Source organism: Phoca vitulina, unplaced genomic scaffold (genome assembly GCF_004348235.1).
Source record: "Phoca vitulina isolate PV1807 unplaced genomic scaffold, GSC_HSeal_1.0 scaffold25, whole genome shotgun sequence".
In the NCBI taxonomy this organism is placed as follows: domain Eukaryota; kingdom Metazoa; phylum Chordata; class Mammalia; order Carnivora; family Phocidae; genus Phoca; species Phoca vitulina.
This window is the reverse complement of record NW_022589728.1, coordinates 3,566,070-3,592,845: the sequence shown is the minus strand read 5'-3', so window position 1 is coordinate 3,592,845 and position 26,776 is coordinate 3,566,070. Positions and strand designations below refer to the sequence as shown.

At 34.9% G+C, this 26,776-nt stretch overlaps 1 protein-coding gene across 7 annotated transcripts in view; it reads right to left on the bottom strand.

Moving 5' to 3' along the window:
• The window catches only part of SNTG1 (syntrophin gamma 1), a 907,627-nt gene that overhangs the window by 413,135 nt on the left and 467,716 nt on the right, over window positions 1-26,776 (bottom strand). The window lies entirely within an intron of this gene.

Sequence of the window (26,776 nt, the reverse complement as noted above, 5' to 3'; positions counted from 1 at the left end):
AAATGAGCAGAAGAAAAAAAAATTGCCTTTTATAGCTGCCTATTTATTCTTTGGAACAAATACAAGTTATATATTTATTTCCATTCTTCAAGTAGTGACAAAATTGCTACTGTACAAATAGTGATTATGCCATTTGTATGGTCATCCAGACTGTAAGAGAGGCTTGGAAGAACTGAGGCTGAAAACCACAATATTTGGGATAGTACATTTAATTTGAACATGCAGAAATAGGCAGCCATGCAAAAATTGTTTTGGGGAAAATGGTCAGTTACTTGACTATTTTCTAGCATAGCTAAGAGTGAATGAAAAGATCACTTTATTTACCTTTTTTTCACCTTTTATTATTCTATAAGGACAATGATCTTGTCATGTACAGAGGATTATCCAGACTCTCAGTATCAATTACCTTTACTAGGCAAAAATGACAATTGTCATCGCCAAACTGGTACCACTAATGCTTGAGCCCAACCTACTAATATTAGTTTTCTGGTACTACATTAAATTCCATTCATCTGGGCAACAGAATTAAATGATTAAGTTGCTTTACTATCATGTTTTTTTTCCAATTGTTTCATTTCTTCCTTTCCTCCAGTCAGAATTTTTCTCAGCTGTGAGTCTTGTTTCTCATATCAATATTCACCTAATTTCATTTTCTACATCTACTATTGACATTCAGTATTCAAAGGAGTAGCAAACAGTACTCTAATAAACACTATTGAACAAATTAATATAATTGTTTGTCAAATAAATAACATGTCAGATCGGCCCAATATTTTGCATAGAAATGAAAATAACAAATATTCACTAAGCTTAAAGTGTGCTTATACAGACGGAAGGGAAAAAGCCCCACTTACGAAACAGAGGGAAAAATATATTAGGGACTCGTCTTCTCTTATTTATTCCTTGTTTGAACCCCAACACATTAGCTGCCTATTTCTATAGTATTGATTACTTCTCAGTGTCACATACGGTACTCGGTTATATATTTCTATAGTGAAAGAAAGAAAGAGAGACACCAGTCTCTCCAAGGAAACCTGGGCCTACACCTTTTATCTAGGCTACACTGCACTGAGTTGGCCTAATTGTTATTTAGCCAGAAACAAAGGAAAACAACAACAAACAGCCCCAGCAATAAAAACTCAAATAACTTAAACCTCTTTGCTTTCATCCAGGATTGTCCACATTTGGAGGTTTGAATTAGGTTAAGTCTCAAATTCAAGAGTAAAATGTCCTTCTTTTCTGAACAAGTCAAATAATTTTTCTACATTAAAATGAAAGATACTCTATAATCAAACTCATTCAATAACTTGATCACCTATTTTGAAGCAGGGAGTATTTTACGTTTTAGAGATACTGCAAAGATGAAAATAATGTCTCTGCCTTACATAGTATGTTATTTTTAATCTGCTTGTAATCAATGGCCCAGTGGGATATGCTAACACAAACACTGGTTAAACTCTTGGAAAAAATCTGTTCTCAGTTAATGAAGACAAAAAAGATGGTGTGATTATAAGTCATATGCTAGAAGTTTATCAGAAACACATAAAATAATTTTAAGGCCTTCATGCACAAATACTTTTAATTATGGAATCACAGATTCCGAAAGGCTAATGGTATCTTCTTGTTCTCTGAGGGCAACATACTCAATTCAAAAATTATGGCAAAACAAAGGTAAATGTTGCTCAAAATTACTTTGTTAGTCAGTCTTATTTCAAGAACAATACGATTCTTTAATAACACTCCTAATAAGTATCTTATTAGTATTCTCCTTGTGTGTTAATAACCAGTTATCATGCTTAGTAGGTGGCTCAGTGTCATTCTAGAAGACATGTTGACTTTTTTTTATTGTTATGTTAATCATCATACATTACATCATTAGTTTTTGATGTAGTGTTCCATGATTCATTGTTTGTGCATAACACCCAGTGCTCCATGCAGAATGTGCCCTCCTCAATACCCATCACCAGGCTAACCCATCCTCCCACCCCTCTCCTCTCTAGAACCCTCAGTTTGTTTTTCAGAGTCCATCGTCTCTCATGGTTCATCTCCCCCTCCGATTCCCCCCCTTCATTCTTCCCCTCCTGCTATCTTCTTCTTCTTTTTTTTTTTCTTAACATATATTGCATTATTTGTTTCAGAGGTACAGATCTGTGATTCAACAGTCTTGCACAATTCACAGCACTCACCATAGCACATACCCTCCCCACTGTCTATCACCCAGCCACCCCATTCCTCCCACCCCACCCCCCACTCCAGCAAACCTCAGTTTGTTTCCTGAGATTAAGAATTCCTCATATCAGTGAGGTCATATGATACACGTCTTTCTCTGATTGACTTATTTCGCTCAGCATAACACCCTCCAGTTCCATCCACGTCGTTGCAAATGGCAAGATTTCATTCCTTTTGACGGCTGCTTAATATTCCATTGTATATATATACCACTTCTTCTTTATCCATTCATCTGTCGATGGACATCTTGGCTCTTTCTACAGTTTGGCTATTGTGGACATTGCTGCTATAAACATCAGGGTTCACGTACCCCTTCAGATCCCTACATTTGTATCTTTGGGGTAAATACCCAGGAGTGCAATTGCTGGATAGTATGGTAGCTCTATTTTCAACTTTTTGAGGAACCTCCATACTGTTTTCCAGAGTGGTTGCACCAGCTTGCATTCCCACCACCAGTGTAGGAGGGTTCCCCTTTCCCCGCATCCCCGCCAACATCTGTCGTTTCCTGACTTGTTAATTTTAGCCATTCTGACTGGTGTGAGGTGGTATCTCATTGAGGTTTTGATTTGGATTTCCCTGATGCCGAGTGATGTTGACATTTTTCCAAAGAAGACATCCAAATGGCCAACAGACACATGAAGACATGTTGACTTTTTAAAAGTAAAGGTATTTGAGTAGGACAGACTGGGCTGGAAACCTGGCTTTGCCACATACTAGACACATAAGTTAATTTAACAATCTTTAAATTAATAGCCTTTATTTTTTTTCAGCATTTTTATTGAAGTATAATTAACATAGGTCAGGTTTATAACATATTGATTTGACAATTCTATACATTATTCAGTTCTCACTGTGATTAAGTATAGTCACCATCTGCCACCGTACAACATTATCACAATACTGTTGCCTATATTCCCTATGGTGTGCTTTTCATCTCCTTGACTTATTTATTTTATAACTGAAAGTTCCTCAAAAAATTAAAAATGGAAATGCCATACGATCCAGTAATTCCACTACTGGGTACTTACCCAGAGAAAATGAAAACACTAATTCAGAAAGATACATGCAGCTCTATGTTTATTGTAGTGTTATTTACAATAGGCCAGATATGTAAGCAACCCAAGTGTCCATCAGTAGATGAATGGATAAAGAAGATGTGTGGGGTGTATGTGTATGTGTGTGTGTATAAATAATGGTGTATATATTCATATACCATTTGTGGCAATAAGGATGGACCTAGAAAGTATTGTACTAAGTGAAATAAGCCAGACAGAGAAAAACAAATACCACGACTTCACTTACATGTGGAATCTAAAAAAAACAAAACAAATGAACAAACAAATACAACCAAACTCTTAAATACAGAAAACAAGCTGGTGGTTGTTAGAGGAGAGGTGGGTAGGGGGATGGGCAAAATAGAGAAGGGGATTAAGAGATAGTAGGCTTTATTTTGCATAACAGTTTTAGGTTGACAGAAAACTTGAGAAAGTATAGAGAGATTCAATATACCCCTTCTTTATTATACATAGCATTTCCTATTATTAAACCTTGTATTAGTGTTGGCACATTCGTTACAATGGATGAGTCAATATCAATACATTATTAACTAATATCCTTAGGTTCACTCTTTGTGTTCTATGTGTCTATGGGTTGTGACAAATGCATTATGTCATATACCCACCACTACCGTGTCATACAGAATAGTTTCACTGCCTTACAAACCCCATGCTCCACCATTCATCCCTCCTTCCCTCTCCTCAAATTCCTGCAAATCACAGAACTTTATAATGTCTGTATAGTTTTGCTTTTTACAAAATGTCATATAGTTGGAATCATACAGTATGTTTCCGTTACAGAATGAATTTGCACTTAGCAATACACATTAAAAGTGCCTCCAAGTGGGGCGCTTGGGTGGCTCAGGTCATGATCCCAGGGTCCTGGGATCGAGTCCCACATCGAGCCCCACATCAGGCTCCCTCTTCAGCAGGAAGCCTGCTTCTCCCTCTCCCACTCCCCCTGCTTGTGTGCCCTCTCTCACTGTGTCTCTCTCTGTCAAATAAATAAATAAATAAAATCTTAAAAAAAAAAAAGTGCCTCCAAGTATTTTTGTGGCCTGATAGCCCATTTCTTTTTATCACTGAATAATATCCCATTTTATGAGTGTATCACATTTTCTTTACTCATTCTCTTATTGAAAGATATTTTGGTTGCTTATATTTTTTTGTAATTATGAATAAAGCTGCTATAAACATTAGTCTATATATTTTTGTGTGGAAGTATGTTTTCAACTAATTTAGGTACATTGTAGGAGTACTATTGCTGGATCATATGGTAAGAGTTTGGTTATTTTTGTAAGACTTTGTCAAAATATCTTGGGTCTTCTTGATTTTTATCCACTTTGATGCTCTACCTTTCAGTTGCTATATTTATTTCATTAACATTTAAGGTCATAACTCATATAGCTGGATTCATATCTACCACATTTGTAACTGTTTTCTATTTGTTGCCCTTGTTTTGTTTCTGCTTTGCCTTCCCCTATTTTTCTGCTTTCTTTGGTTTCAATTAAGCATTTCATACAATTTCATTTCTTCTTCTCCCTTAGCATATCAATTTAATTTTTTCAAATATTTCAGTGTTTGCTGTAATGGTTGCAATATACATTTACAACTAATCTACTTTGAAATACATTATGTGTTTTCATGGGTAATACAGATAACTTAAAAACAGATAGTCCCAATTCTTCCCTTTCATCTCTTATAGCATTGTCATTCATTTCACTAGTCCATAAACTATTATCACCAAATATATTGTTGCCATTAATATTTTGATTAAGTATCTGTTAGATCAATTAAGTGTAAGGAAAACAAATGATTTTATCCCACCTACATTTATTCCTTCTTTAGCATTCTTCTTTTCTTTATATAGATCCAAGTTTCTGATCTATATAATTTTCCTTCTCTCTGAAGAACTTGTTTTTATTTATTTGTTTGTTTGTTTTGGTTTGGTTTTGTTTTTCCCTATGGTTTCTTTCATGATTTTTATTGTTCTTTGGTTTTTTGCAATGATGGGCTTAGTATAGATTTTTTAATATATATATTTATTCTGTTTGATGTTCTCTGAACTTCCTGAATGTGTGGTTTATGTCTGTCATTAACTTTGGAAAATTCCCAATCATTTTTACTTCAATATGTCTTCTGTTCCTTTCTCTGTCTCTTCTGGTATTTCCATTACATGTAGGTTTCATCTTCTGAAATTGTCCCAGAGTTCTGGGATACTCTGTTTCCTTTTTTTTTCCCCAAGTCTTTTTTTGCTTTCATTTTTCAGTTTGAAAATTCCTAATGATACATCTTTAAGCTTATTGATTTATTCTTTGGCTCTATTCAGTCACAAGCCCATCAAAGATATTCTTCATTCCCATTGCAATGTTTTTCATTTCTAGCATTTATTTTTGATTCCTTGTTATACTTTCTATCTCTATGCTTCTGATATTGTATGTTGTCCATCCTTTCCCATTAGATTCCTTACAGTTAGTTATTTTAACCCCCACTCTGATAATTCCAAAATCTCTGCCTTATCTGATTCTCATTCTTTTATTTGCTCTATCTTTTCAAACTGTGTTTTATGTTTTGTTTTTTGTCTTTTAGTATGCCTGAAATTTTTGGTTCAAAACTAGACACGATATAGGTAAAAGAGAACTTCAGTGTGAGGTTTTATGTTTATCTGGTATTTACTATTTGCTGTAGTTATAGGCGTCTGAGGTATCCATTTCTTTTAGTGTCCTTGTTTTTATCCCCTATGTTATTTTTGAGTTTCCAGACAGACTCCTTTTTAAATAGAGTCTGCTCCTTGGCGTTCTCTCAGCTGCAATCCATTGCTCTTTTACTGATGGTGGTAAGGTGTAAGAGAAAGGGAAACAGTCCATGCTCTTCTGATAAGGCATTAGTCTTTTAGTGAGCCTGTGGTCCTGGGCTGTGACCTTCACAAGTGCTTCTCAGCTTTTCTTCCCTCCCTGCCCTTGGGTGAGATAGGAAAGCTTGAGAAGTCTGGAAGCTAACATTTACCTTTCCCCAGGTTGTTTAGGGTCTATAAAGCGTTTTTCTTTAGGAAATATCTTTGTTAATTAGAAAAAGAATGCTCTTGGTGTATTTCAAAATAGTTACTTTTCCCTTGGTATTGCAAGAAGCAGATGGGTATTTATTTTTCTGTGATCATTACTGTGAGAACCAGGTGGAGCTATTAGAGATAAGACACCTGAATGTTCAGTGGCCCCTTAAGGCTGGATGCCCAGGAGTATTTAACAGGAGTTAAATCTAGCCAACACTGAACTTCCAGAAATTTGTCATTTACAATTTACCATTTCCTACCATTAGCTGGGTCCAGTGGTGTTTTAATGTCTCAGGAAGCTGTGACACCTTACCTTCGCCTGTCTCTCCAGTCTTGGGGGTGTCATTTTTCTCTATGTCCAGTTTTCTAATGAATCTAAGAAGAGTTGTTGACTTACTGTTTTCCATCATTTTCTTCTGTGAGAGAGGGAGTTATGACCTTCAAACTCTTTATATATCAGAGTAAGAACCAGCAGTCTGAATTCTTAATTTTCTAATCTGATACAATTGAAGAATAGAAAGGGCCTAGTAATATCTCTTCTGAAGGGAAGTTGTGAAAATTTTAAAAAAGTGTTAATATTCCCAAAGCAACATTTACACTGTCTGGCACATAATAAATACAAAAAGTAAACGCAGCTATTTCTTTAATAATGTTGATATTAAGAGATATATAGTAGTGAAGAGTACAAACTCAATAGCCAGAATGGTTGGGTTCAAAGTGCATCTCTACCAATCCCTGGGTCATGAATTTATGAAGTAATTTACCTACTCAGTGCCTTAGTTTCTTTATTGTAGAATAGTTGGGCCTGTCACATAATAAGGCTACTACAAGCAGAAACTATTATTATTAAGACATATATATTCAAGAAGTTTATCTGATATTTATGGGACATTCATCTATACATTATTCCTTCATTCCAACAAACAAACATAATGTCGGTTTACCGTACTGGTGGAATTTTGCCAAGGCTGAGTGTGCGTAGATGTAATCTCTGCCCTCAAGAAACATCTCCCTGCATTCTGAAGGGGCAGACTACAACTATGGTTCACTTGATATGTAGTATGCAAACAATTTACCATGCAAGGACAAGAAGCAAAATGACTCAGTCAGATAATCGAGGAGAACCTCACAAAGCCTCCACCAATACCGCAAAAGGAGCGGCACTGAGAAATGAGTGATCTCTCTCCAAGGAAATAAATGGAGATAGAGCATTCCGGGAAGAGGGAACAGCATGAAGGTACAGAATCACTGGGGATGGGATAACATGTTGAGGGAAAACCTCTGAATAAATTCCAGTGTGTAGTGACAATGATGTTCCCAATAGTAACAGTAAATAGTAATGTGTGTTCATCACAAAAAAAAAAAAAAAAAAAAAAAAGACAAAATCTGGCTTTGAAATAAAAAGATAAGCTGAAGTATTATATGATGATATGTTATTCAGATAGGAATTGAAACCATAAAACTCTTAATAATAAATGAGGTAAGCATATCTACAAAAGTTTGGGGAAAATATAAAACACATATATTTAGAAAATGTCAGTAAAGGCAAAACATACACTAAACTAGCATTGAATGATATTAACTGAAAAATATTAATTCATTTAATCTCTATATAACAACGCTTTGTGGTAAGCACTTTTACTGTTCCCACTTTGTAGATAATGAAGCATAGGCACAGAGAGGTTAAGTGATGGTGCGTATGATCCTAGCTGTGAAGTGGTGAGGCCAGGACCAGAGGCCATCAATCTGACTCTAGGGCTTGTCCCTTCACAGCTCCTCCATGTTTTAAAAGGTGCCTTGAGGGGCCCCTGGGTGTCTCAGTTGGTTAAGCGTCTGCCTTCGGCTCAGGTTATAATCTCAGGGTCTTGGGATGGAGCTCCCTGCTCAGAGGGGAGTCTGTTTCTCCCTCTCCCTTTGCCCCTCCTTCTCACCACTCACGCTCTCTCTTGCTCTCTCTCTCTCAAATAAATAAATAAAATCTTTTAAAAAATGTGCCTCAAAGTACACATTAACCATTGCTTAAAATATACATAGTTTGACACCGAAACAAAATAGTTAAGCACAAACTCATGGGGACAATTTGTTCAGCCATTCTGCAAATTATGTATTAGGAAAATGGATGGCAGACTCCCTGGAACATTGAGATATTAAGCTTTTTACAAAGTAGCAGTGACTTTTTAAAATGTTTTTTCTGTCTTTCCTTTTTTTTTTATTGTTTTTTTCTCATCATTGTTTCTGCAAGCTTAAGTTGTTACCAACACTTCCACTTATTTTAGGGGCAATATTCATATATCTAAAGGCACATCAAACTATTGTTATTTAACTTCAAATGTAATAGTTTTTACTTAATTGTATTAGGCTACATATTGATACACATTTACAACCTGAGTACATGGAAGAAATGGGTCTATTCAAATGATTCCATTTCTTTTCTTTCTTTCTTTTTTTTTTTTTTTTTTTCCCTATCTGGCTATCAGGCGTTAGGTCTAGGTTCTACCCTGCCACTGACTCCCGGCAAGTGAGCTCCTGGCCTGGGCCACACTTTTCTTCTCTTTATTGTTTAAAAAAGTCACATAGACAACACATGAATACATGTTAGTGAAATTTCAAGTAATAGGAAAGTATATAAGTGACAGTTCTCTGGTGACACCACCCCAACCCCGCATGTATTGAATGGAGTTCTGGGTGTTATATGCAAACAGTGAATCATGGAACACTACATCAAATGATTACATTTCAGTGATTTCAGAAGAAAGCAACTGCTCCAACTGTGCTATTCTGTAACTGAGCTCATCACTTAACACTGAGTGCCTCAAAAGCTCTGACATGAAAGCAGTGCCTGCACACTTCCTTGCACTGAGGGGACTGGTATGGAATCTGTTCTGATGATCGTTGGTATGAATTGCTGGCAAAGCTTTCATTTTATATTTAGAGACAGACGGCTGCATTAGTGGACTAGTCATGCATACACCTGTGAGATACATTATTAATAGTAGATGAGATGAGATCTTGACATAATAGCTGATTCTAACAGGAGAATCATACAATTAAGTAAATATTGTTAAACATTTCACACATGACTCTATATATTTTAACATTTATTGTCAAAACAAGCTTGATTATACCTTAGTGGAATTTATTTTACTATTAACTTAATTATGAAAAGAATACATATCCCCCCACTACCACCACTACCACAAGGAATCATTTTCTCCTAAGAACGCTGTTCTTTCTAAGCTGGGGGGCATCACAAGAGCACTAGGGGGAACTTGTAGAGAAAGGTTATAAAAACAATGCCTTGGCTTAGTTTTTAACTTTCTAAACTTCAAGTTTTCTCTTCTGTGAAGTGAAAATAACAACAACCATTTAGAGAAATGGTTAGAGAAAGGATTAAAAAACACGTATGTAATAAACATCATATGATGCTTATAATATAGTAGCTCATTAGAGTGGATGTAGTAATTAAGGGAATTTTTCAGATTTCATAAAATTGTGTGCCTGCCTGGCTCCACTGTTCAATGGTTAAGAACATATGTTTGGGAGTTAGGGAAGCCAAGAATTAAACTGTGGATCTGCAGCAATTAGCAGTGTAGCCTCAGAATTCCTTGTCCAGCTCTGTGATTTTTATTTGCTGCTGATTTTTTTTTTTTTTTAATTTCCCATCTGTATCTGCCCTCTTGGCTTCAGACATGACTTAGTTAACTGACAGAATCTGAAAATCAAAATATTTTAACTGAATACTCTTTCTACTGTTTTCTGCACTTGGAATCAGGGCACTTTCATCCACCAGTTGCTCCTGCCATAGGTTTGATGTGAAGAAGTTGAGAAATCTCTTTTTTTTTCCTTTCACCTTCTACATACAATTCATTACTACATCCTGTTAACTGCACCCCAACTATACCTTTCTCCAGCTTCCCATGAAATTCAAGCCACCACCATCTTTCACAAAAACTGCTCTTTTTATTTATTTATTTTTATTTATTTATTTTTAAAGATTTTATTTATTTGACAGAGAGAGACACAGCGAGAGAGGGAACACAAGCAGGGGGAGTGGGAGAGGGAGAAGCAGGTTTCCCACTGAGCAGAGAGCCTGATGTGGGGCTCGATCCCAGGACCCTGGGACCATGACCTGAGCTGAAGGCAGATGCTTAACGACTGAGCCACCCAGGCACCCCTGAGCTGCTCTTTTTAAATTTAACCCCAATTCATTATCCACAAGCACCCATTATCCACAAATACTGTTAAAGTATACATTTGCCTTGCCATGCCTGTGCTTAAATGCCACTTGGGTCTCCTGTGAACTTAGAAGAAAATGCAAAAATTTCCTTCCAAGGACTGAATGATCTGATTCCCAATGGTGGCATCTCTCTCCTTGGTTGCATATTCCTGCCCTGCTTGCCTTCCTTCAATTTCTAAAAATACCAAGCTCTGTTCTCACTCAGGGCTATGTCTTCCACTAATTGAGTATCCTTCAACCTCAAGTTAATGCAATTTTATCAGCAATTCTTCTGACTTCCTCATCCAAATCAGACCCCAGCCACCTTCACCTTGCTCGAAGAGGGTACATCAACTCCACAACTGTTTGATGCCGTGACCACCACATGGCATGGTTCGAAAAGTATGTATAAATGAATGAACTTGAGAAAGGTACTCCGTTTAAAGTGTTCTCCTGTGTAAAATGGGGCTGATGATATCTGCCTGACAGAATAGCTTAAGGATTAAATAAGTAATGTTTGTAAAGCTCTTCAGAAAGAATCAAGCATACACTAACCTACTACATTTAGAATTCTTGCCTCGAATTTCTCAACAAACCTATCCAGTTTCAGAGGAGACTGGGGAAAAAGGCTGAAATATTATGTGAATCTAGTAAGTTCAAATCACTTTTTCATCATCTGTTGTAAAATTATTTCAAAAGCTATATAAATATATTTATATTAACATATCTAAAATATCTATAGATATATTTAATCTGGAAAATACTAATATGCATAATATGTAAATGATATAAATACATTAAGTCATATATACATGTATAAATATATGTATGCATTTATAAGTTCTTATAGAATTGATGAAAAATTTTTTCATTAAATAAATGAATTCTTATAATGTAACAGTTTTATAATACTACATGTCTTAACTTGTTTCATAGGACATAGCTGTCCAAGTCACCCTTTTGCTTAAATAATATGTCATTAAAGTGAATATTGATGATAGAGATTTAATGTTGGAAAATATACTAATTATTTGATTTATATTTTTAACATTTTGGCTTTAAAACTACAGAGAGAATATTATGAATTTTTAGTTGTATATATGAACTTAAAGTAAAAGATTTTGAAGTCCTATAGATGGATGATCATTATGAATGGATCCTTATCTTAGCCAGACACTTGAATCTATCATCTATCTATCTATCTATCTATCTATCTATCTATCTATCTATCATCTATCTACCTATCTATCATCTTGGTTGCTATGCAGTTGCAAACTTGTTTTCAGATTTTTTTTTCTTCTTAAATATATTTTCTTTTATGGATTTTACCCTTGACATTTTAACCATCTTCTTTTGAAAAAAAAAAAAAAAAACAGGGAAAACTAATAGACCCCTTCAGAACATTAAATTACTTTAAAAGATTTTTCATTTTATTATTTCTGATTCTGTCTTCTTATTGGCTTTTCAGATAATCTTCCTACAACATAAGCTTCTGGTTTCTTCCTTAAACCTAGGAAAATATGGGCCAAGTAACAGTTTAATATTTCTGTCTTTTTTGGGGGGAATCCTACTAAATAATTATTTACTAAAATCCCCAATTGTGTAAGACAAATTTTTATTGCTATGAAACAGCATCACAGGAAATAATTTTCACTTTTAATACATAACCTTATTAAATTCTTTGAAACACTCCATTTTTGAGGACAGCAGGAGAAGACCAAGCATATGTTCACTCAGTGTTTGCTCATTGGAGGTCTCACACCCTTTCTTTGTTCAGTCATGGCCACTGTAACTTGCCACTATTTTAATATGTTAATCATATTTTAGTCTCCTAAAAATAGTTCTCTCTTATCAAAAATGTGACCCTTAAGAGTGCTCTGCTAGGAAATAAAGGAACAGGAATGTTAAACTGTTGAAAAAGGTCCAGAGGGGTGCCTGGGTGGTTCAGTCATTAAGCGTCTGCCCTCAGGTCAGGTCATGATCCCAGGGTTCTGGGATGGAACCCCGCATCAGGCTCCCTGTTCGGCAGGAAGACTGCTTCTCCCTCCCCCACTCCCCCTGCTTGTGTTCCCTCTCTTGCTGTGTCTCTCTGTCACAGAAATAAATAAATAAAATCTTAAAAGAAAAGAAAAGAAAAAGGTCCAGAGATTTGAGTATTAGCCAGGAATAATACTCAAATACCCACTAATGACTGAGAACTTCCCCAAATTAATGTCAGACACCGAACCACAGATCCAGGATGCTCAGAGAACACCAAACAAGGTAATTGTTGAAACAACAACAGCAAAAACTACATCTAGCATATCATAGTTTAACTACAGAAATTAAAGAAAAAGAAAATTTTGAAAGAAACTAAAGGGAAAAAATGCCTTCTTTACAGGGAAACAAAGACAAAAGTTGTATCCAACTTCTTAGAAAACCAAGCAAGCAAGAAGAGAGTGGAAAGAAGACAGTTGGCAAAAAAACAGAAAAAAACAAAACAACAAAAGCAAAAAGCAAGAATTCTTTATCTGAAAAAAGAAAAAATTCTTCAGTAGCTAAATATAAATAAAGGTTTTCTCAGGCAAACAAAAATTGAGGGAATTTGTTGCCAGTAGGCCTGTCTTATGAAAATGTTAAGATCTTAAGAGAGAAGAAAAATGATACAGATCAGAAATTAGAGAAGAAATATGTTAAAATAAAATAAAACTATTTTTCTTATTCTTAATTGATCTAAAATATAACTTTTTCCAAAATAATAACAACAATGTGGTGAGTATAGATCATGTATAAGTGAAATGAATAGCATCAATAATAGAAGGAATGTGATGGATGAATTAAGAATAATTTATTCTAAGTTACTTGCACAACCTGTAAATGGACTAGAGTTATTTGAAGTGAACTTGGATTAGTTGCAAATCTATACTGTGAACTCTAGACAACCATTGATAAATTTTAAAAAGAAGTATAACTAATATGCTAAGAATGGAGGGAAACTGGAACCATATAAATACTAATTAAAACCACAAAAGGCAGAAAAAGAGTGGAAAACAAAATAGAAACAAAGAAAAACATAAATGAATAAAAACAATAACAAATGTAGTGGATATTAATCCAAGTATAACAATAATCATTATACTATCAGACATCTAAATACACCAAGTAAAAGACAAAGATTGTCAGAGTAGATCAAAAAACAGGACCCAACTTTGTGTTGTTTATAAGAAACTCATTTTAAATATAAAGATACATATAGATTAAAAAGAAAGGGATCAAAAAAGGTATATCATGTGAACATTGATCAAAGCTAGAGTAGCTGTATTAATTTTAGGAAGAACAGACACCAAAGTGAGAAAAATTATCAGGGATAAAGACAGGCATTACATAATGATAAGGGGGTCAATTCTCCAAGAACACATAAGAATCTTTAATGCCTATGCACCTAACAGCAGAGTATCAAAAAACCTGAGGAAAAAATTGATAGAAATGCAAGGAGAAATCAATGAAGCCACTATTGTCATTAAAAACTTCAACACCTCTTTATGAGAAATGCATATATCCAGCAGGCAGAAAATCACTAAGGACATAAGTGAACTCAAAGCATAAATTAATGGACTGGATATAATTAATATCTATAGACTACTTCATCCAATAAAAAAAATACAAGTTCTTCTCAAGCTCACAGGAAACGTTCACCAGAACACCACATTCTGGGTCATAAAAAACACCTTAACGTTGTAAAAGACTAGATACTATACAGTGTGTGCTCTCTACAATAGAACTAAACAAGAGATCAATAACAGAAAGATAGCTGGAAAATCTCAAAACACTTAGAGATTAAACAATACACTTTTAAATAACACATGGGTCAAAGAAAAAATAAAGTACTATTAAAAGCATTACAAACTAAATTAAAATGAAAATACAACTAATCAGAAGTGTGGGATTCAGCAAAAGCAGTGCTTAGAGAAAAATTTATAAAATTGGAGGCACATACCAGAAAAGAAGAAAGATAAAAATAATCTAAGCTTCTATCTTATGAAAATAGAAAAGAAAGAGCAAATAAAATTCAAAGTAAACAAAAAAAAAAATAATTAGAGCAGAAGTCAATGAAATTTAAAAAAATCAATAGAGAAAATCAATAAAAACAAAGCTGGTTAATTGAAAAGATCAATAAAATTGATGTTTTTATCCAGGCTAGGAAGATAAGAGAAAAAATACAATCTACTACTATCAGAAATGATAAAGGAGCTGTCACCACAGATTCCATGGATACTAAAATGATAGTAAAGGAATATTATGAATAATTCTATGCTCACAAAATTGATAACCTATATGAAATGGATCGATTCCTTGAAAAAAAAATCTGACAAAACCCACACAAGAAGAAATAGATAATATATTAGGTCTATATCTATAAAGAAATTGAAGCAAAAATTAAAAGCTTCCCAAATTGAAAGCAACAGGGCCATATGGATTCCATGGTGAATTCCACCAAACATTTAAGTAAGACATTATACTAGTTCTCTGCGTGCTTTTCCATATTTCCTAACTCATCTTATGAGGCCAGTATTAACATTAATATCAAAACCAGACAAAGACAATATAAGAGAACTATAGACTAGTATCTCTCATAAATATAGATGCAGGGCGCCTGGGTGGCTCAGTTGGTTAAGCGACTGCCTTCGGCTCAGGTCATGATCCTGGAGTCCCGGGATCGAGTCCCACATCGGGCTCCCTGCTCAGCAGGGGGTCTGCTTCTCCCTCTGCCCTCTTCCCTCTCATGCTCTCTGTCTCTCATTCTCTCTCTCTCAAATAAATAAATAAAATCTTAAAAAAATAAAAAAAAATAAAAAATAAAAATAAATATAGATGCAAAGAGCCACAGCAAAAATTAGCCAATTGACTCTAACAATGTACAAAATGAATTATGCATCAGGACCAAGTGGAATTTATCATAGGCTCCAAGGTTGGTTTAGCATTTCAAAATTAAGTATATCAGTCTATCACATTGAAAGTCTAAAGAAGAAAAATCACATGTTCACATCAATGTGGAAAAACCATTTGGCAAAATTAAACACTTATTAATCATGAAAATTTTCAGTAATAAGAACAGAACTTCCTAAACCTGATAAAGAACACCTACAAAAAATCTACAGTTAAAATCCTACGAATGGTGAGAAACTATGAGCTTTCCTGCTAAGATCAGGAACAAGGCATGTCTTTTTTCACCATTCCTTTTGAACTGTATTGGAAGTCCTAATTAATGCAATAGAACAAGAAAAGGAAGTAAAAGTTATACAGATTGAAAGGAAGAAATAAAACTGTCTTTGTTCACAGGTGACTTGACTAACTTTGTAGAAAAACTGAAACAATTAATTTGAAAACTCCACGAACTGATAAGTGATATAGCAAGGTTACAGCACAAAAATCAATTGCTCTCCTATATACCAAAAATAAACAAGTGGAATTTGAAATTAGAAACAAAATACCATTAACATCAATACCCACAACATGAAATATTTAGGTATTCTAATAAAATATGTATGAGATCAATAGGAGAAAAACAAAATTCTTATAAAAGAAATTGAGAAAGAACAAAATAAATGGAGAAATAGACTCCATGTTTATGGATAAGAAGAACCAATATTTTCAAGATGTTGCTTTTTCCCAACTTGATTTATAGATTTAACGTAAGACCAATCAAAAAATCCCAGCGAGTTATTTTGTAGATGTTCACATGCTGACTCCTGTGAAAATAAACTAAACTAAAGCTTCATGAGGAGGCAAAAGATGCAGAATAGACAACATAATATTGAAGACGAACCAAGTTGGAGGACCAACATTATCCAATTTCAAGACTTACTATAAAGCTAAAATAATCAAGATAGTATGGCATTCACAAAAGAATAAACAAATAGATCAGTGGACTAGAATATAGAGCCTAGAAGCAGATGCACATAAATATAGTCAACTAACCTTTTATAAAGGAGCAAAAAACAATACACTTGAGAAAAGACCATCTTTTCAACATATGGTGTTGGAACAATTGTACATATATATATATATGCAAAAAGAATTAATCTGGACAGAGACTTTATAGCCTTCAGAAAAAAATTAACCCAAAATGGATCACAGACCTAATGTGAAATGCAAAACTATAAAACTCCTAGAAATAACATGGGAGAAAATCTAGGTGGCCTTGGGTTTGTCAACAACCTTTCAGATACAACACCAAAGGCATGATCCATGAAAGAAATAATGGGTAATTTGGATTTTATCCAAATTTAAAAATAATGCTATGTGAAAGACACTCTCATACATGAGAAGACAATCCAGATTGGGAGAAAATAATTTATAAAAGATATGTCTGATAAAGGACTGTTATTCTAAATATGCAAAGAGCTCTTAAACCTCAGCAGTAAGAAAACATACAACCCAATTTAAAAATGGGCAAAAGAGGGGCACCTGGGTGGCTCAGTCGTTAAGCATCTGCCTTCGGCTCAGGTCATGATCCCAGGGTCCTGGGATCGAGTCCCACATCGGGCTCCCTGCTCGGCAGGGAGCCTGCTTCTCCCACTCCCTCTGCTGCTTCCCCTGCTTGTACTCTCTTTCTTTTTTTTTTTTTTTAAGATTTTATTTATTTATTTGAGAGAGAGAATGAGATAGAGAGAGAGAGAGCATGAGATGGGGCAGGGTCAGAGGGAGAAGCAGACTCCCTGCAAGCAGGGAATCCGATGCGGGACTCGATCCGGGAATTCCAGGATCACAACCTGAGCCGAAGGCAGTGGCTTAACCAACTGAGCCACCCAGGCACCCCTGCTTGTACTCTCTTTCTCTGTCAAATAAATAAATAAAATCTTAAGGAAAGAAGGAAGGGAGGGAGGAAGGGAAAGGAAAGGAAGGAAGGAAGAAAGAAAGAAGCCAGTATAAAATGGCTACACACTGTACAATTCTAACTATATGACATTCTGTAGAGGTCAAACTATATAGAAGGTAAAAAGATAAGTGGCTGCTAGCGGTTTAGAGCGAGGAGTGAAGGTACAAATAGGTGGAGCACAGGATTTTTAGATCAAGGAATTTACTCTCTATAATACCTGTCATGGTGGATATATGACATTATGCTTTTAACTCATAGAACTTGAAAACACAGAATCTAACATAAACTGTGGGTTTTAGTTAATAGTAATATTGGTCCATCAACTGTTAACAAATGTGCCACACTAATGCAAGATGTGAATAACAGAGAAAACCATGGGTGTCAGAGTTAAGTGTGCCTCACTGCACTTTCTCCTCAATATTTCCATAAACTTAAAACTGCTCCAAAAACTAAAGTCTTTTAATTTTAAAAGTTATGTCTCTAAAAATATCTGCAGATAATGTAGGCAATTTTACATTTAATTGCATAACATGCAACATATGATTTACTTCAGATGTGAGGCTCCATCCCAGGACTCTGGGATCATGACCTGAGCCGAAGGCAGACACTTAACGACTGAGCCACCCAGGAGCCCCCACAGAGCTTTATATAACTGATTCTTACTCCATAAAATTAATTATAAAAAGAAAGACAAAAGTCACCCAAAGATTTTATGTTCAATCAAATTACTTTCAAATATCATGTATATAGGTAATTACCAGCACAAAATAAGTAAATAAATTCTTTCTGAGCAATGTGTTTTATAAAAAACTTCAGATAACAAAAACAACTAGAGATACATTGCATAAGGACTGTTGGTGAACATTAAGTACATAGTTACAAGTGCTTATAAAGGAGAGACTTTCATAATGACTACATACTTTGGCAGTGAAGATTCATGGCAATTATCAAAGAAGTAATGGGAACATTATCCACAGTAGCAAAAAGTGGGAAAAACCCAAATGCTTACCAACAGGATTCTTGTCACAGGAGAAGAGGTAAATAAAATATAAGAGGTTAAATACAAATCCTTAGTATTGAGTTTGAAGTCAAAATATTGTATGAATTAATGCTGAGATTTATGTATTGAAAATACATATTCTAAATTGAAATAATTTTGAAACAATGAAGAGTCCAGTAGAAATAAGTAGTCCAAGATTATAAATTGAGATTCCAAAATGTCACTTCTTACTTAAAGGATGTGCTATTTGAGAAACAGTTGATTTCAGGTTTGGGGTACAAAATATTCAAGATGTATCTGGAATATCATATCAAACAGCACGGAAGCAATCAAAAACTACCATGCTGATATAAAAAAGACACAGGAACTAATAAAAATAAAAATAGTATTTTTAAGTACAAAAATTAAAGTAAAAAAATATACAGGAGCAACTTGAACAGACCTTCATAAAAGACAATTTGAAGATCAATAAAGATAACTGTTGCAGGAATGCATGTGTGTGTTCATGTTACTAGCCGCCGACATATGAACTAAACCACAGTTTACAATCATATTATACTTTACATACTTTCTAGCACAGAAGCCTTCGGTGAATGGTTTGACGGACAAAATATTCAGATGAGGAAACAGAAAGCTTCCTACACGCCAGAAGACTCCACAGGCTGCTCAGAATTATCTGCCTCAAGGGGTAACTACTAATCTAACTGCTGATACCAGAGATTAGTTTTATTTGCTTAGAACCTTACATAAATGGAAATAGACACTATGTACTTTTTGTCTGACTTTTCTTAACTCAACATTGTATTTTTGAGATTTGACCATGCTGTTGTGCTATTGCTAATCAAGTCATATGAATGCTATATAATATTCCACTACATGGATACAACACAATTCATTTCACCATTCTATTGGTGGGCATTTGACTAATTTCCAGTTCTTAGCTATTGTGAATAAAGCTACTATGACAATTTTAAAAATTTTACTGGCCCCAGGGATGTATTTCTACCGAGAATACCAAATCATTTTCTGAAAACTATTAAATAAATGGAAAGAAGCATTTGTCTTGCCTTTCCTATATGAGCTGTAACACTAGATAGCCAAATAGTAGAAGAGATATCTTTTTCATATGACTATTCCAGTTTATAAAGGAAGATAGAATGATAGAATAGAAAATGTGTGTAATAGTACTTTGAGAAGTTTTCTTAAAAAGAAGCGCATTAAAATATGAGGCTGCCAGTTGGATGGATGTGCAAGTATTATTTTCTTATAATACACTTGTTGTGGTTCACACATACACAGAACATAAATTTCAGGATTTTAAAACTGATATTCATGGCTCTATAAATCTAGATTATCACAGATGGCACAATTCACGTGCTGACAAGAAAGACTGGCAGCTTCTTACATCTACTTAAGGAAATTTACCCAGCAGTATTGGCAGCAGAGCTCTTGGTCCTCCGTTAGATCCGTCCGAGATAAATAATATAAAGTATTACCATGGGAGTCACAAAGCGCCATTTGTATTATGGGTAATTGAGAGATTAACTCTGTGCTGTGAAGTGATGGAGGGTAATGAATCACACATTATCTTCCTTTCTCCTGGGAAAATGAGTAAGTAAATTTAACAGATGGAGCTCCAGGAGGTAAACAAGATCTAGACCACAAGGAGTGTATCAATATGTGTTCTCAAGTTACAGAAAGGCTGATGCTCTTTATGCAGTTAAGCATGGTATCCAGTGGATTCCACAATGGCATAATTATATAATTACCTTAAAATATTCTTTACACATATTTGTGGATTGTATTGGTACATGCTGGGAACAGTTCCAAGTACAGACTAAACAAATGTGAAAAGAGTCCTTTGCCCTCAAGTCCAGGGACGAAGACAAACAGGCCTATAGTAATAACAACCCGGGTGCTAAGTGATGTGCGTTAAGCAGTCAAGTATACTGTGAGGACACAGATACAAAAGAAAAGTAAAATTATTTAAAATCTCTTTGTAAATTTTATTTTTAGACAGATTTACTATATAAGATAATGACCAAGAATTAAGTTACATAAAGAAAATTTCAATACCTTTCAATGCTCTTAATTACGTTTTATGGGGTTTTGTTAATAGTTACATGAGCAAAGGCTTTGAGTTTTCTTTCTCACAAACATGCTTTACTTTTAAGTACAATGAAACATGCAGAATTAGTCCAAAATTAATTAAATATACATGACCATGGTCACAAGGTGAGTCATTACAGAGACTGGGGCTATGTACCAAACTTTCAATGCCCAGAATTTGCATTTTCTGCTCTTAATAACCATATTCTGACACCATCATAGATTCTACCATGTTTCCCACATTCTATAGGCTTGGAGAATGCGCACATGTTTATCATGACGTGAATAGGTCAGCGGTGTGATTGCAGGTGAAAAATTCCCAAAAGTAATACATTGTTTTAAAGAAAGTACATCAGAGCTCTAGTCTAGCAGATTTTAAAGATCATCTGGCTTAACTCCATCTAACAGTTGAAGGAAGTGAGGTTCAGAGAGTATTCAAAATGTGCTTAAAGGCACATTTATTAGGTGGTAATTATATAGAACTAGAATATAGATTTAAGTACTGTTCTACTAGACTGTGATTGTTTTTGAACTGATCACTTGCAATTACAAGACTAAGAGAAAAGAAGATTAAATATAATCTGAAATACAATGAAATAATGTAAAGTAAACTATAATACCTGAAATCTGAAGGAAAACATACGTTTTTAAAATTTGGTTCCTTGAAAACGAATATTTAAATTGTAATTTAAATAAAAGAAATAGGAGATAGCATTTGAGTAATACTGTTTCCTTTGAATTATTTCTTTCCATATTTATTTTCACTTTTCTGAATTTCCAGGTCCTATTTTATTCAACTAAAATTCAAAAGGTAGAAGGAAATATGCTTCTCACCAGTATACTTCCAGTTTATACCTGTGAATTTTTTAGCTTAGTTGTGATACAGATGTTCATGGCATGAATAAAGAGCAGAGCTTTGATGATTTTGCATGCTTAGTATTATTGTTCTGGGGTTTTTGGTGGTTTTGAATGAAAGTTAGCTATTTTTCCTGTGAGTATCCAAGAGAAAAAAAATTCTTGGAATGACTACGTTAACATAATTTCATCTAGTCCACATTTTAGTCCAATGCTACAGGTTTTCTGCTTTGTTTTCTGAAGCAATCCAAATTTTCTGATTTTCCATCCAAAATGCAATAATTTTCTGTTGCATTGTTTTCACTGCCTACAATATTAGTTTACTATATCTTAAGTGCTGTTTTTATTACCCTTAAACAATTTGCTAACAATGTTACAAAAGACAATTGATTCAGTTATTTTTTATTTATTTTACTATTTACTATATAATTGGTGGGGAATGTCAATAAAATGCATACAGAGTTTGAATGATATTAAGGTATTTATGAAGTAAGAAAAAATATTATAATTATTCATCTCAACTTGTAATGTATCTCCTATTAGCTCCTGAAAAGCAATGGTATTTTTTTTTCCAGCAGGACATAAGTGGGAAATGAAGTTGAACTGTATTGCACACCGTCTGCATCACATCTGTAACAGATTGAAGCTAAACTGGCAATCCCCTTAGTGATCAATGCAGCCCTATCCCTTGATCTCACATGTTAAAAATAAAAAAAAAAATGTACATAAAAGAATATTATATTAACATTAAACTTGAATCTTCTTAAACTCATTATTTTTAAGGATCATCTAACTCTATTTAGTCATTTATCAATTTTTCAATTTTAAAAAATATTTACTGAGAACTTCCAATATTTCAGAGCTTGGATTATGATGAGGAATAGTAAGTAGTAAATAATACACTGTTCTTATCTGCATCAAACTCTACATTCTAATGCAATAATAAAAATACACTGCAAAATAATTTTTTTTAACTTTGAGTTATTAGGTGTTTTTTTAATATTTTTTTATTATGTTATGTTAGTCACCATACAGTACATCATTAGTTTTTGATGTAGTGTTCCACGATTCACTGTTTGCATATAATACCCCATGCTCCATGCAATATGTGCTCTCCTTAATACCCATCACCGGGCTTGCCCATCCACCAACCCCCCTCCCCTCTAAAACCCTGTTTCATTCCCAGAGTCCATAGTCTCTCATGGTTCGTTTCCCCCTCTGATTTCTTCCCCTTCATTTTTCCCCTTCTTTCTCCTAATGTCCTCCATGCTATTCCTTATGTTCCACAGATAAGTGAAACCATATGATAATTGTCTTTCTCTGCTTGACTTATTTCACTTAGCATAATCTCCTCTAGTTCCATCCATGTTGATGCACATGTTGGGAATTCATCCTTTCTGATGGCTGGGTAATATTCCATTGTATATATGGACTATATCTTCTTTTTCCATTCATCTGTTTAAGGGCATCTCAGCTCCTTCCACAGTTTCACTATTGCAAACTTGCTGCTATGAACATTGGGGTGCATGTGTCCCTACTTTTCACTACATCTGTTATCTTTGGGGTAAATACCCAGTAATGCAATTGCTGGGTCATAGGGTAGCTCTATTTTTAACTTTTTAAGGAATCCCCACGCTGTTTTCCAAAGTGGCTGTACCAACTTGCATTCCCACCAAGAGTGTAAGAGGGTTCCCCTTTCTCCACAACCTCTCCAACATTTGTTGTTTCTTGCCTTGTCAATTTTTGCCATTCTAACTGGTGTAAGGTGGTATCTCAAAGAGGTTTTGATTTCAATTTCCCTAATGGCTAATGATGATGAACATTTTTTCATGTGTCTGTTAGCAATTTGTATGTCTTCTTTGGAGAAGTGTCTGTTCATGTCTTCTGCCCATTTTTTGACTTGATTATATGTTTTTTTGGTGTTGAGTTTGAGAAATTCTTTATAGATCTTGGATACCAGCCCTTTATCTGTAGTGTCATTTGCAAATATCTTCTCCCATTTCATGGGTTGTCTCTTTGTTTTGCTGATTAATTCTTTTGCTGTACGGAAGCTTTTTATCTTGATGAAATCCCAAAAGTTCATTTTCACTTTTGTTTCCCTTGCCTTTGGAGACATGTTTTGAAAAAATTTGCTGTGGCTAATGCCAAAAAGGCTACTGCCTATGTTCTCTTCTAGGATTTTGATGGATTCCTATTCCCCATTGAGGTCTTTCATCCATTTAGAGTTTATCTTTGTGTATTGTGTAAGAGCATGGTCGAATTTCATTCTTCTGTATATAGCTGCCCAATTTCCCCAGCACCATTTATTGAAGAGACTGTCCTTATTCCATGGGATATTTTTTCCTGCTTTGTCAAAGATTAGTTGATTATAGAGTTGAGGGTCCATATCTGGGCTCTCTATTCTGTTCCATTATCTTTGTGTTTGTTTTTGTGCCAGTACCATGTTGTCCTGGTGATCACAGCTTTGTAATATAGCTTGAAATCAGGCAATGTGATGCCCCCAGCTTTGTTTTTCTTTTTCAGCATTTCCTTGGTAATTCGGGGTCTTTTCTGGTGCCATACAAATTTTAGGATTGTTTGTTCCAGCACTTTGAAAAATGCCATTGGTATTTTGATGAGGATGGCATTGAAAGTATAGATTGCTCTGGGAAGCATAGACATTTTAACAATGTCTATTCTTCCGATCCATGAGCATGGAATGTTTTTCCATCTTTTTGTGTCTTCTTCAATTCCCTCATAAGTGTTCTACAGTTTCAAGAGTATATATCCTTTACCTCTTTGGTTAGGCTTATTCGAGGTATCTTAAGGTTTTTGGTGCTATTGTAAATGGAATCGATTCCCTAATTTCTCTTTCTACAGTTACATTGTTAGTGTATAGGAAAGCAATTGATTTCTGTGCATTGATTTTGTATCCTCCCATATTACTGAATTGCTCTATGAGTTCTAGTAATTTGGGGGTGGAGTCTTTTGGTTTTTCCACATAAAGTATCATGTAATCTGTGAAGAGAGAGAGTTTGACTTCTTCTTTGCCAATTTGAATACATTTTATTTCTATTTATTGTCTGATTGTTGTTGCTAGGACTTATAGTACTATGTTGAACAATAGTGGTGAGAGTGGGCATCCTTGACGTGTTCCTGATCTTAAGGGAAAGGCTCTCAGCTTTTCCCCATTGAGAATGATATCCACTGTGGGCTTTTCATTGATGGTTTTTATGAAATTGAGGAATGTTCCCTCTATCCCTACACTCTGAAGAGTTTTAATCAGGAAACGATGCTGTATTTTGTCAAATGTTTTTTCTGCATCAATTGAGAGGACCATGTGGTTCTTTTCTCTTATTTATGCGTTCTATCACATAGATTGATTTGTGAATGTTGAACCACTCTTGTATCCCAGGGATAAATCCCACCTGGTTGTGATGGATAATCCTTTTAATGTGCTTTTAGAGCCTATTAGCTAGGATCTTAAGAATTTTGGCATCTATATTCATCAGGGATATTGGTCTGTCTTTTTGATGAGGTCTTTGCCTGGTTTTAGGATCAAGGTAATGCTGGCCTCATAGAATGAGTTTGGAAATTTTCATTCTGTTTCTATTTTTTCAAACAGCTTCAGGAGAATAGGTATTATTTCTTCTTTGAATGTTTGGTAGAATTCCCCAAGGAATCCATCAGGCCCTGGACTCTTCTTTTTCTGGGAGGTTTTTGGTCACTGCTTCAATCTCATTACTGGTTATTGGTCTATTCAGGTTGTCAATTTCTTCCTGTTTCAGTCTTGGCAGTTTATAGGTTTCCAGGAAGGCATCCATTTCTTCCAGGTTGCTTAATTTATTGGCATATTGGCAGTTGTTGATAATAATTTCTAATAACTGTTTCTATTTCCTTGATGTTAGTCGTGATCTCTCCCCTTTCATTCATAATTTTATTAATTTGGGTCCTTTCTCTTTTCTTTTGGATAAGTCTGACCAGTGGTTTATTGATCTTATTAATTTTTTCAAAGAACCAGCTTCTAGTTTCATTGATCTGCTCTACTGTATTTCTGGCTTCTAATTCATTGATCTCTGCTTTAATCTTAATTATTTCTCTTCTGATGCATGGGTTAGGCTTTATTTGTTCTTCTTTCTCCAGTTCTTTAAGGTGTAAAGTTAATTTGTGTAGTCAGGATTTTTGTATTTTTTTGAGTGAGGCTTGGATGGCTATGTATTTCCCCCTTAGGACCACCTTTGCAGTATCCCATAGGTTTTGAACTGATGTGTTTTCATTCTCACTGATTTCCAAGAATTGTTTAAGTTCTTCTTTGATTTCCTGGTTGACCCAAACATTCTTAAGCAGGATGGTCTTTAGCTTCCAAGTGTTTGAATTTCTTCCAAAGTTTTTCTTGTGGTTGAGTCCCAGTTTCAAAGCATTATGGTCTGAGAATATTCAGGGAATAATCTCAATCTTTTGGTATCAGTTGAGACCTGATTTGTGACCCAGTATGTTGTTGATTCTGGAGAAAGTTCTATCTGCATTCGAGAAGAATGAGTATTCTGTTGTTTTAGGGTGGAATGTCCATCTGGTCCAGTGTGTCATTCAAAGCTCTTGTTTCTTTGTTGATTTTCTGCTTAGATGATCTGTCTATTGCTGAGAGTGGAGTGTTGAAGTTTCCTACTATTAGAGTATTATTATCAATATGTCTCTTTATTTTGGTTAACAGTTGGCATATGTAGTTGGCTGCTCCTATTGAGGGCATATATATTTACAATTGTTAGATCTTCTTGTTGGATAGACCCTTTTAGCATGATATAGTGTCCTTCTGTATCTCTAACTACAGTCTTTAGCTTAAAATCTAATTTGCCTGTTATGAGAATTGCTACCCCAACTTTCTTTTGAGGTCTGTTGGTATGAAAAATGGCTCTCCATCCCTTCATTTTCAGTCTGGGTGTATCTTTAGGTTCAAAATGAGTCTCTTGTAGACAGCATATGGATGGGTCATGTCTTTTTATCCAATCTTCAACCCTGTGCCATTTCATGGAGCATTTAGGCCATTCACGTTGAGAGTGATTATTGAAAGATATGATTTTATTGTCATCATGTTGCCTGTGAAGTCCTTGTTTCTATAGATTGTCTCTGTAAATTTCTGATCTATATCACTCTTGGGGTCTTTCTCCTTTTATAGAAACCCCTTTAATATTTCTTGCAGGCCTGGCTTGGTGGTCACATATTCTTTCAGTTTATGCTGGTCTTGGAAGCTCCTTGTCTCTCCATCCATCCTCAATGACAGCCTTGCTGGATAAAGTATCCTTGGCTGCATGTTCTTCTCATTTAGTACCCTGAATATGTCTTGCCAGCCCTTTCTGGTTTGCAAGGTTTCTGTGGACAGGTCTGAAGTTATTCTGATGTTCCCCCCTCTGTATGTAAGAAATCTCTT